General features: G+C 50.7%; 1 protein-coding gene across 1 annotated transcript in view; it reads right to left on the reverse strand.

The window, feature by feature from the left end:
* Positions 1 to 5,388, reverse strand: part of LOC133360454 (zinc finger protein ZFP2-like) — a 30,251-nt gene extending 24,863 nt beyond the window's left edge. Inside the window, exons 1-2 of the mRNA XM_061579173.1 lie at positions 5,314 to 5,388; positions 4,956 to 5,020 (exon numbers count right to left, since the gene is read on the reverse strand). The gene's annotated coding sequence lies outside the window, so the exon portion shown is untranslated. The remainder of the gene's footprint in view (positions 1 to 4,955; positions 5,021 to 5,313) is intronic.
* Between the last annotated feature and the right edge of the window lie 6,955 nt (positions 5,389 to 12,343).

Genomic DNA, 12,343 nt, shown 5'->3' on the forward strand with positions numbered 1-12,343 from the left:
TCACAGAAACAACAGAAGTCATGCTGGGACATCAGCCACCGAAAAAGAAACAACGATGGATGACACATTGTATTCTCGATCTAATGAGCCAACGAAGAATGTACAAAAACAACAACTTGGAGAAGTACAAACAAATGCAACAGAAGATCAGAGAAGCAATCCGACAGGCAAAAGAAAAGTGGATGGAAGAACAATGCGCCGAGATTGAAGAACTAATTAAAAAACATGACAATTTTACTCTGCACAAGAAGCTCAAAGAAGCTGGTAACATCTACAGACCAGCCCCAACAGCTACCTTGTATGCGGACAACAACCAACCAATCCTAAATAAACAGGAAAAAATGGACACCTGGACAAACTATATACACAAGCTCTATGGCGCCACGAGAACACCTGCAGAAAAAGACCAACAGATGTCGAAAGACGCTCTACACATTTTAACATCAGAAGTAGAACATGCAATCAAAACAGCTAAGTCAGGCAAAGCGTGCGGGCCCGACACAATCCATGTAGAATTGCTCAAACTATTAGACAGTAACAACATACGACAACTGACTAATTGGTACAATCAAATATACATTGGCAATAAAATTCCATCCGACTGGCTACAATCCATCTTTGTGGCCATACCAAAGAAAGCAACAAGCCGGAAATGCGAGGACTACAGACTGATAAGCTTGATGAGCCACGTGCTGAAAGTCTTCCTGAAGGTGATCCAACAGCGCATACGCTCCACATGTGAAAATGCATTGAAGAACACACAGTTTGGCTTCTGCAAAGGACTAGGCACAAGAGAAGCAATCTTCTGTCTACAGATACTACTACAGCGATGCTACGAACATCAGAAAGAAGTGTACATCTGCTTCATAGATTACGAGAAAGCCTTTGACTCAGTCGACTACGACCGACTAGCAGCTCTATTAAAACAACTGGGACTAGATAAAAACGACATCAACTTCATCATTGCTCTTTATTGGAAGCAAACAGCCCAACTCCGATATGACAACGAATTGACAGACCCAACACCAATACAAAAAGGTGTACGACAAGGCTGCCCACTTTCACCCAGTCTTTTCAACATCTACTCGGAGCAGATTTTTGATCGAACACTAGCAGATAAAAACATTGGTATTAAAGTCAATGGACAATACATCAACAACATCAGGTATGCCGACGACACTGCACTGCTGGCCGATTCGGAACAAGACCTACAACAAATCTTGGACGAGGTTGCCACAGAGTCAAATATGGGGCTTACGAATTAATAAAAAGAAAACAAAGGTTATGAAGGTCAGCCGAACTACAAGCGAAATAACAATCAAGCTTGGCAGCGAAAAATTGGAACAAGTACACCGATTTAAATACCTTGGTGTAATCATTGACGATCAGTTGAACCATGAAGTCGAAATCAAGAGCAGAATTGAACAAGCAAGGCAAGCATTTATTAAATGGAAAACACTCCTTGCAGACCGCAACTTGAGTACATCACTGAAACTGCGCACACTGAAATGCTACATCTGGTCAATTTTGCTGTACGGAGTAGAGACGTGGACACTGACAACAACAGCAACAAAAAGGCTCGAAGCTTTCGAGATGTGGCTGTATCGAAGAATGCTGAAAATCACATGGACAGCCAAAACCACCAATACACAAGTTCTGCAAGATATGGGCACTGACAGGCAACTGCTGAAGACCATCATTAGCAGGAAGTGTTACTACCTAGGCCACATTGCCCGAAACGACCACAAATACCAGCTATTAAAGCAAATCCTGGAAGGAAAAATCGAAGGGAAAAAACGACCAGGACGGCCAAAAACGACATGGCTCAGTAACATCAAAACATGGCTACAATTAACAACAGCACAAACTCTACACGCCGTGCTAGACCGGGACCAATATCATCGTGAAGTCGCATACGCCGTTAGGCAGCACTAAAGAAGAAGAAGCAAAAACTCTCCAACGCCGAGCTCTGGCGTCATGAAATTTTCACAGCTTATGCTGTCTGGAATTTCGAAGTGAACTCGACTATTTTCAGCTCGCCATGTCATTCCCTTCCCGAGGGTCCAAAATCGACCTTACGTAGAAGGTTAAGGTTAAAATTCCTTGAGTGAAAACATCCGATTTTAAGCGATTTGTTTCGGCGTTTTACTTTCTTGCAAGCATACATTTTTTTTCAGGGTTTTTCAGTGAAATATAAGGGAATATGAAATTAATCCAAGACAATAATCCAAGCCTCAGGCAAAGCCGGGTAGTGAAGTTAGTTACTAATAAACCCCAATGATCTGTATTCTTAGGTTTTTTCGGTAAAGTCACGTAGGTAAAAAATTAAAATGGTAAACTACCATTCTTGGATATTCTGTTTGAGAGGAGACCTGACGGATCCTTGGGACATTCTGTCTACAGGAAAGCCACCCACACAGATTCCTACTTGAAACCAGATTCCCACCACCACCCATCTCAAAAGAATTCTCTCATCAAAACGCTATACCACAGAGCCCATGGCATTTCTGACCAACACCACCTGGCCGGTGAATTAAGACATGTACATCGGGCCCTCAGGATGAACGGATACTCTGACCGCACCATCCGCCAAGCTGTTTCTCCCACCATACAGAAGCAGCCACATAAAACTCCGACCAAAACTATCACGTTACCATACATAGCAGGCGTGACCAAAAAGATCTCCAAAATTCTAAACAAACATAAGATCCAAGTCCGATTCAGTACAGTGCATAAAATCCGTGATCTGATTCCATCTGTGAAGGATGTCGTTCCTGACTTACAGTATCCTGGAGTCTACAAATTGAGTTGCAGTTGTGGTGATTGCTACATTGGAGAAACAAAATGTCATGTCTCTGATCGTGTCCGCGAGCACAAGTCAGATCTGAAACACGGCAGAAATGATTCTTCGGCCGTTGCCAATCATTGCTACAACTCTGTGGGCTCTCATGAAATTGTCTTTTCCGAGACCAAGGTGCTCTGCAAACCTCCTGGCTACCATCAAAGGTTTGTACACGAAGCCATACAAATATACAAACACAGACATAATTTTAACAGTGATGATGGTTACAAACTGAGTAATCATTGGAAAGATGTGATTAACCATGCAAAAAAGATTTAACTACACTTATTTGGACCATCTTATTTGACAGAAAACTATTACAGGTTACTGATAGACAGCCAGTTTTGTTTTACCATGTTTAGCTTTCTACCAGGTTTAGCTTTCTTTTTTCACACATTTGTTATGTAGGCTAGGCGTAGTCACAAACCGAACCTCTCCATAATAAAGGCTCAGTCTTTTGTTATGCAGTCTATTCCTAGTCTCAAGCCGCACCTTTAATCATTGAAAGATGTGATTAACCATGCAAAAAAAGATTTAACTACACTTATTTGGACCATCTTATTTGACAGAAAACTATTGCAGGTTACTGATTGGACAGCCAGTTTTGTTTTACCAGGTTTAGCTTTCTACCAGGTTTAGCTTTATTTTTTAACACTTTTGTTATGTAGGCTAGGCATAGTCACAAACCGAACCTCTCCATAATAAAGGCTCAGTCTTTTGTTATGCAGTCTATTCATAGTCTCAAGCCGCACCTTACCATAATAATAAAAAGTGGGCCATTCCTGCCCCCCCCCCTCAACCATTATATATACGGAGTGGTATCTCCTGTAATCTCTCATTTACTTGATACATCTGTCGGGCTGTGACGGTTCCACCTGAAGACGGAAGCTTGTGTTGCCTCCGAAACGTCGTGATTTTTATTTTATTTTACTTTTATTAATTTAAATTTTTTACCTTCGTGACTTTACCGAAAAAACCTAAGAATATGAATCCTTGCAGTCACGAAAGCTTCAAATCCCAATGATCTGATCGAAATTATGGATTTCCATCAGATCGTTAGGAGGGCACGTGCCACCCCCACCCCCACGGGCTCCGCCACTGTCACACACTGTATGGTTTACAGGTGGTGGTGTGTCCAGACCCACGCCTGGCCACCTTCACCTGCGCAGTATTAATGCTTGCTCACTCCAAATGATTCATTAAGGATCAATCAACACAGCCGAGGCTGCGTGTCTCTCTTTCCCCGTGGTCACGTGGCTTTCCCTCCGGACCCCACGGTTTCCCCTTCATATGTGGAGAGTGAACGCCGCCACGCGTCTAGAGTGAACGCCGCCACGCATCTAGAGTGAACGCCTCCACGCTTCTAGAGTGAACGCTGCCACGCGTCTAGAGTGAACGCCGCCACGCGTCTAGAGTGAACGCCGCCACGCGTCCAGAGTGAACGCCGCCACGCGCCCAGAGTGAACGCCGCCACGCGCCCAGAGTAAACGCCGCCACGCGCCCAGAGTGAACGCCGCCACGCGCCCAGAGTGAACGCCGCCACGCATCTAGAGTGAACGCCGCCACGCGCCCAGAGTGAACGCCTCCACGCGCCCAGAGTGAACGCCGCCACGCGTCCAGAGTGAACGCCGCCACGCGCCCAGAGTGAACGCCTCCACGCGCCCAGAGTGAACGCCGCCACGCATCTAGAGTGAACGCCGCCACGCGTCTAGAGTGAACGCCGCCACGCATCTAGAGTGAACGCCGCCACGCTTCTAGAGTGAACGCCGCCACGCTTCTAGAGTGAACGCGGCCACGCTTCTAGAGTGAACACCGCCACGCTTCTAGAGTGAACGCCGCCACGCTTCTAGAGTGAACGCCGCCACACTTCTAGAGTGAACGCCGCCACGCATCTAGAGTGAACGCCGCCACGCTTCTAGAGTGAACGCCGTCACGCTTCTAGAGTGAACGCCGCCACGCATCTAGAGTGAACGCCGCCACGCATCTAGAGTGAACGCGGCCACGCTTCTAGAGTGAACACCGCCACGTGTCTAGAGTGAACACCGCCACGCTTCTAGAGTGAACGCCGCCACGCTTCGAGAGTGAACACCACTACGCTGTTGACAAGCCTCACCTTGTTGTTGTGGGCAGGTCGCTTGTGAAAACAAGAGCGGTTTAGCAGCTCAACGCGGGCGTGGCCTGGTAAAATGAAAAAAAAATACTGTGTTAATATTGAAAATTTAAACAAAGTTACAAAGTGGCGAGCCGGGTCAAGACAAATTAAACTTAAGCGAGAGAATTGAAGCAAACGCGATCAGGCGAGGGCAGGAGGCAAGGCCCCGCGTTGTAAAGTTTCAACGTGGACATTGCTTCCATGCTCGCTGCTACTCAATTGACATCCCTACGAGAGAGAGAGCGAGGCTCTACCTCGGTACACAACAACAAAAACCACCACCACCACAACCACCACAACCGCGATGAGAATTTCTCACCTCGGATTTCAGTGCACGGGCCGAGCAACAACTTCCTGGTCCCTCGTGACGTCACGCGGCAGCAGGTGACATGACGTCACTTGCGGGGCAAGATGACACTCCCCTCCCACAATGAGCGGCTCTCAACTCGCGACGGCTTTCACGAATACATTATGTTAATGAGCCACCAGTTACCGGGCGTGGCTTTGCCCAAATAAAGATTGGCACTGGGACAGATAACGGCAGCGGCCGATCGTGGGTGACGTCACGCTCAAGAGCGCGTAGATCGGGGGTAGGTGACATGACGTCACTAGCGAGGCACACCTCCCCCTGGCGTTTAACGCCAATGAGGTCACGCGGATGGGTGACGTCAGAGAGCGGGGTTAGAGTTCAAGTTTGTTGACAGAAAGGGAGCAGCAGTGTCGACTCGGCCTCAAAAGAGTACCCGGTGCGGTGTGTCAACATCGCCAGCACTAGGGAGACAAAGGCGGCCGGGCGTGGTGCTGGCCACCCACCCCCTCGTGTGCCGTGACGACCTCCATCGGTGCTGCTCATAGCGAGCAGATGTTGTGGCTTGGCTCTCAAGCACACCGCTGGCGACATTTCACGATGACATTTTCACGTCCATAAAAAGAATATCGCCATATGCCGTTTTTTGGCAAAATTGATCCAATTTTTTTAGCTTTTGTTTTCAACGAAAAGTGCATTCCTTGGTTGTGTTTAGCCTGAGTAGCGTATATTTTACGTGAAAAAGTGGGGAATTTCATACGAGAAATTTTCGAATATAAAAAAGTTAATCGGCATACTGTGCCGATTTTAGGCCAAATAAGCCCAACTTTCAGACGAAAGTTAATTCCTCTATTGTATTTAACCTTAGTATGCTATGTATTAGATTAAAAGTGGAAAATTTTATGATGAAATGTTCACATCCCAATATAGAATATCGGCATACTAACTTAGGCCGTTTTTGGCCAATAATGGCCAAATTTTTACAGCTTCATTTTTCAACAAAAGTGCAATCCTCGGGTGTGCTTAGCCTTAGTATCCGATATATTACGTAAAAAAAGTGGGAAATTTCACCATGAAATTTAAAAGTAAAATAAAATCGACCAAAATTGGCCAAACTTTCACAGCCTTATTTGTTGACAAAACTTCATTGCTCCATTGTATTTAGACTTAGTATGCTAACGTATTAGATTAAAAGTGGAAAATTTCACGATTAAATGTTCACGTTCCAAACAGAAAATCGACATACTAACCTCTGCCGTTTTTGCCTAAAATTGAACGAATTTTTACAGCTGTATTTTTAAATATAAAGTGCTTTCCTCGGTTGTCTTGAGCCTGAGTAGCCTATATATTACATTAAAAGTGGGAAATTTCACCATGAAATTTGAAGTAAAAATATCAAATCGGCATACTTTACCAATACCGTTCTTGGCCAAAATTTGCTACATTTTCATAGATAGATTTTCTAAGAAAAGGTGAATTCCTCCATTTTGTTAAGCATTAGTATGCTCTGTATTACTTTAAAAGTGAGAAATTTCACGACTAAATTTTCACGTCCCAAAAGGAAAATTGGGTACTTATGCCAGTTTTAACCAAAATAAGCCAAATTTTGATAGATTCATATTTCAACAAAAAGTCAATTCATCAATTGTATTTACCCTTAGTATGCCATGTGTAGTGGTGATACGCGCTGGCAGTAGGGATCGTGTGGCAGCGCGTGGTGATTGGCTGTGTATTGGTGACGCGCGCTGACAGTGAGGGATCGTGTGGCAGCGTGTGGTGATTGGTCAACTAGAGTGGGTGCTCACATCTAGGTCCGCATAGGCTCCGTCCCCTCAGGAGCGGAGGACTATAAAAGGCGATGCGCGCGGGCGCTCGGGGAGTTGGTAACCAGTGAAGACGGACGACGGAGGAGGAAGAGATAGGGCCCTGAGACCCCTAGTCCCACTGTCTTTGTAAGGGCCGGGACCCTGTGTGGCTCAGAGGCGGGACCTTGGGACCCGCGGCCGGATGTCCATGTGAGGGCCGGGCTGCGGGACCCAGTGGTCGTGATCCATACCCAAGCTGGGGTGGGTCTGTAGGTTCCCCTGGAAGCTACGGGGTTGGAGAGCCCGTGTGTGTGTAGCCGGGTGGAACATGTAGCGTGAGCTGTAGTGACCACACGTGTTATTGTGGCAAGGAAAAGTGTTAATAAAGTGTGCTACCCATCAAGTTGTCTCCCGCTGTAATTTACGATATTACAACTGGCGTCAGAAGTGAAACAGTCTTCCAGCCATGGATACCAGGAAGACTCATCGGACTCACGAGCGTGACCGGGAGAAGAGGAGGAGATGCCGGCGCCACAGGACCCCTAAAGGGCGCCCAACGAGCAGCTGGGGTCCGATGTTGGACTCCGCGACGCGCACTCCCGCCTGGCAGAGCTGCTACTCGCCGCGGCGTCCATCCTAGCGGAGATCACCACGTCTGGAGGAGGGAGAACGTCGACGGATATCGAGAGGGGTCGCGTTGCAGATTCCCGCCAAAATGTGCTTCACACGAATGACTTTGAAAATCCCGCCATTTCTACCGAGCGGCCGTCTATTGGCGGGAATCGCGAGCAACACGTGGGGGAGGTCCTCCAATCTCTGCCGCTCACATCATCAGCGTGCGCTACGGGCCGCCATCAGACACCCGTCACAGGGGCCGCCATTTCTCCTATCGACGGTGCGGCGCGGGAAAAACACGAGGCGGAGGACGACATTATTTTCCAGCAGCGTCTTCCCACGTTGACGGCTTTCAAGGCGGAAGGGGGTGACTGGGGCGCATTGCAGCGAAGATTTCTCGCCCATCAAGAGATGTCGGCCTGGTCCGACGCTACGGCGCTGCGGGCACTGCCTGCGATGCTGGATGACAACGCGCTCGCGGCCTTCAGGTCCGCCCCGAGATCGGCCCGCTCCACGCTCAAGGCCGCGCTGGGCCTCATGGCCAAAGTGTACGGACCACCTTCGGCCTGCTGCCACCAATTTTACGAGCGACGGAAGGCGGACACGGAGACCGCGCTCGCCTACCGCACGGCGTTGTTGGCTCTCGCGGACGCCGCGTTCCCTCGTATGGAAGAGGAGGGGCAGGACGCTATGGTTTTGGAACAACTGCTGAAGTTGGCTCAGGACCTGGGGGTCCCCATCAACACAGCCGTCGAGGTGGACATATGTTCGTTGTGGGTGGCGACGAGCATCCAGGCGCACGAGGTCCTGAAGCGGAAACAAGTGGTCGTCTGCGCTTCTGCCGCGGATCTCAGCTCCGGCCCCGGTGGACGCCGAGCCCCAAGTCATTCGCCCACGGGAGGAGGCGTTCGCTGCAGCACGACCAGGGGATTGGAGGTCGGGGGGTCGTTCGCCTCTGCGATCGACCCGCAAGCTGGAGCAACCGAGACCTCTGATGTCCCTCGTCACGTGCTACAACTGCGGCCTTCGGGGCCACGTGGCGTCCGGGTGCCGCGCTCCACGTCAACGCGCCACGGGACCTCGGCTGGACGACGACCAAGGCCCCAAGTCGTCCCAACTACCCCCGGCAAGTCGCGGCACTTCACATGCTCGGCCTACATACACGACACACATGGGCCACCGCTTTGCGGCAGAGGATGTGCGATTGGGGGCCGGGGATTCGGTTCGGAAAGGGGGGTTCGTACAGGGCCAAGGGGAAATTAAGTGGTCCGAGTTGGGCCACAGAATAGTGGCTGCGTCGGCCGGCTCGTCTGTCATTACGGGATTCATAGACAGTATCGAGGTCGGTGTTGGTGGACACGGGAGCGTCGGCGACTATAATTTCCGATCTCATTTATAACATTCTCCCCGTCCAATGTCGACCTCTGCTCCCGGTGGACGTGCCATGTTACGCGGCAAATGGAGGCTCATTGGGCATTATAGGTCAGATTCGGGGAGCATTTGCATAGGGGATATTAAATTGGCGGGACCTTCCGTAGCGGTTTCTTGTCTGTTGGGTACCGAGTTTTTGGCCAAGATGCCCATTAAAATTCTGGTTGATCAACGTTGTATTGAGCTGCCATCGGGTCGCCGTATTTCCTTTTTATCTAACCCTACTGAAATACGGACGGCGTGTGCGACGATCCAAGCGCAAGCGACCCATACGGAGCACGTGCCCCCGAGTTCGCAGATGTTGGTACCCCTCCGGTTGCGGAAGCCATTGGGTGGGGAGACTGCGGGACAAGGCGTGCTTTTGGGTCCGTCGAATAGAGCTGTCGGGGGTCTGGATTTGGCGGTGGCTCAAACGATGGTTCGGGCTGACGGGGACCCGTTCGTTATGGTTTTAAACGCTGGTTCGCGGCCGGCTGTTATTCCGCAGGGCACCGTGCTTGCTCACGTGGCACGGGTCCCTGCGGAAGAGCGGCTTATTGCGCATGTTGATCCCGTCCCGGCGCAGGAAATTCTATCGGGTGAGGACCTTGAATGGGTGGACTCGCTGTGTGCGGGCTCCAGTGATTTGTCATGGGTGCAATTGGGTGCGCTGCGCGCTCTGCTGATCGAATTCTCCGATGTGTTCAGCAAGCACAAATATGATATTGGGTGCACGGACCTGTTACGCCACCACATTGAAACAGGTGATGCGGCACCAGTCCGGCAGAATCCCTTCCGGCTGAGTCCTGCCGAGAAGGACCACGTCCAATCGGCCGTCAATGACATGCTGACTGCCGACATCATTTCACCCTCATCCAGTCCGTGGGGAGCACCTATCGTTCTGGTTAAGAAGCAAGACGGGTCCTTGCATTTTTGTGTGGATTTCCGTCGCCTTAATAAGATCTCCGTGGCTGACACGTATCCGCTCCCCAGAATGGATGAGTCTCTGGACGCATTATCCGGGGCGCGGTATTTTTCTACACTTGACTTACTGTCGGGATTCTGGCAACTACCACTCGACGATGAGTCTAAACCTAAGACCGCATTCCGGACCCCAGGGGGCCTGTTCCAGTTTAATTGCTTGTTCATGGGACTCCATTCCGCTCCCGCGACGTTTCAGCGCCTTATGGAATTGGTTTTGTCGGGTCTGCAATGGGATACTTGCTTGATTTACCTTGACGATGTCATTGTTTTCAGTAGAACCTTCGAGGAACACCTCCAGCGATTGAGGGGGGTGTTCTTGCGGATGCGATTGGCTAAGTTGAAGTTTAAACCGGCTAAATGCCACCTGCTTCGGAAATCTATAAGGTACTTAGGCCACGTTGTCGACTCTTCGGGGATCTCCACCGATCCCGCGAAGACGAACTGTGTTAGTTCATGGCCATTGCCCACGTCGGTTTCTGAGGTCCGCAGTTTCATTGGATTTGCTTCTTACTACCGCCGATTCGTTGAGCATTTCGCCACCATTTCCAAACCCTTGCATGCTCTGACAGCCAAGGGGGTCAGGTTTCGATGGGGGCCAGAGGAGGAGGCCGTGTTCTGCTCCCTTCGGGACGCCTTGGTGGGTGCCCCGCCCTTATGTTACCCTGATTTTACGACACCCTTCTTGCTGGATACTGATGCTAGTAACACGGGTATTGGGGGGGTGCTCTCACAGGTCGTTGGGGGAGTCGAACGGGTGGTCACCTATGGTAGCAGGGTTTTATCGCCAGCGGAACAGCGCTACTGCGTGACTCGTCGCGAGTTGCTGGCTATTGTTTTTTTGTACAGCAATTTAGACCTTATCTCTATGGCCGTCATTTCACGGTCCGTATGGACCACGCGGCGCTGCAGTACGCATTGAGGGTCGCCCAACCCTCGGGCCAATTATCACGGTGGTTGGAGGTCCTTCAGGACTATCAATTTACAACCACTTACCGTAAGGGGTTGCGCCACACCAACGCAGATGCCCTGTCGCGGTTGTCGCCTCGTCCAGAATGTGCGTGCTTGATGGGGTCGGCGCGCTGTAAACTGCATGGTGCTGTACCCGAGAGTGAGTTGGTCGCGGCCGCGAATGCACCGTTGGTTGACATTCCCGCTACTCCTGCGGGCAGGGACTCGCTACTCTCACTGTCTCTCGTTGAGTGGGGCCGGCTCCAGATGGCTGACAGCTCCCTGCTCGCGTTGCGTCGCAGGGCGGGGGGTCCCGAGGAAGGTCAGAAGCGAGCTGGCTCCTGGCTGCTTAAGCAGGGCCTGCTGATGAGATGGGACAATATGTCCCGGCGGCACGCACTCGTCGTGCCTACCGCTATGTGGGGCAAAGTTCTGGCCGCACACGAACGCCTTTTGCATTTTGGAGTAAACAAAACACTCGCTCTGATCCAGCGTGACTATTATTGGCCGGGGATGGGGAGCGATGTGGTCAATATACTGAAGGGGTGTGTGGATTGCGCGAAACGGAAACCGCCGCCCGTTGCGCCAAATCCACCGTTGCAGTCCATTCAGGTCTCGCGCACTAACGAGCTCATTGCGCTGGATATTTTGGGGCCTTTTCCTATCACGCCTAGGGGTAACAAGTACCTGTTGGTTGGTGTGGAATACTTTACTCGGTGGCCTATGGCGTGGCCACTCGCCAACCAGTCGGCGGCGGCCGTGGCGGACGCCTTTGTCCAGGGCTACGTCTTGGACAAGGGGGCTCCCGAACGCTTGCTGACCGACCAGGGGAAGAATTTTTCGAGCAAATTGCTGCATGAGGTGTGCGACCTTTTGGGTACAAAAAAGGTGCGTACTTCCCCGTACCACCCACAGACTGACGGGATGGTAGGCGACTCCACAGAACTTTAACTTCCATGTTGTGCCAGCAGGTGGGCGAAGCACAGGTTGACTGGGACTTGCAGGTCCCGGGGGTTCTCGCCGCGTACAGGATGGCCCCCCATGCAGCTACGGGATTTTCCCCATTTTATCTGATGTACGGTCGGGAGGCCGATCCGCCCATGGAGACTCAGCTGGGGCTTTCCGTGCCACGGCCTAATTCTAAGTTGGCCGACCATATTCAATTTAACATTGCAAAACTGGCCGAGGCACAGGAGGCCGCACGGCTAAATTCAAGGTCTCGCCAAATCGCCAACGAGCGCTTGCGTTCACGGAAGGTGTCCTGTGCACAATTGGGAACC

Source organism: Lethenteron reissneri, chromosome 69 (assembly GCF_015708825.2).
Source record: "Lethenteron reissneri isolate LAM-NWPU_2019-01 chromosome 69, ASM1570882v1, whole genome shotgun sequence".
In the NCBI taxonomy this organism is placed as follows: Eukaryota; Metazoa; Chordata; class Hyperoartia; order Petromyzontiformes; family Petromyzontidae; genus Lethenteron; species Lethenteron reissneri.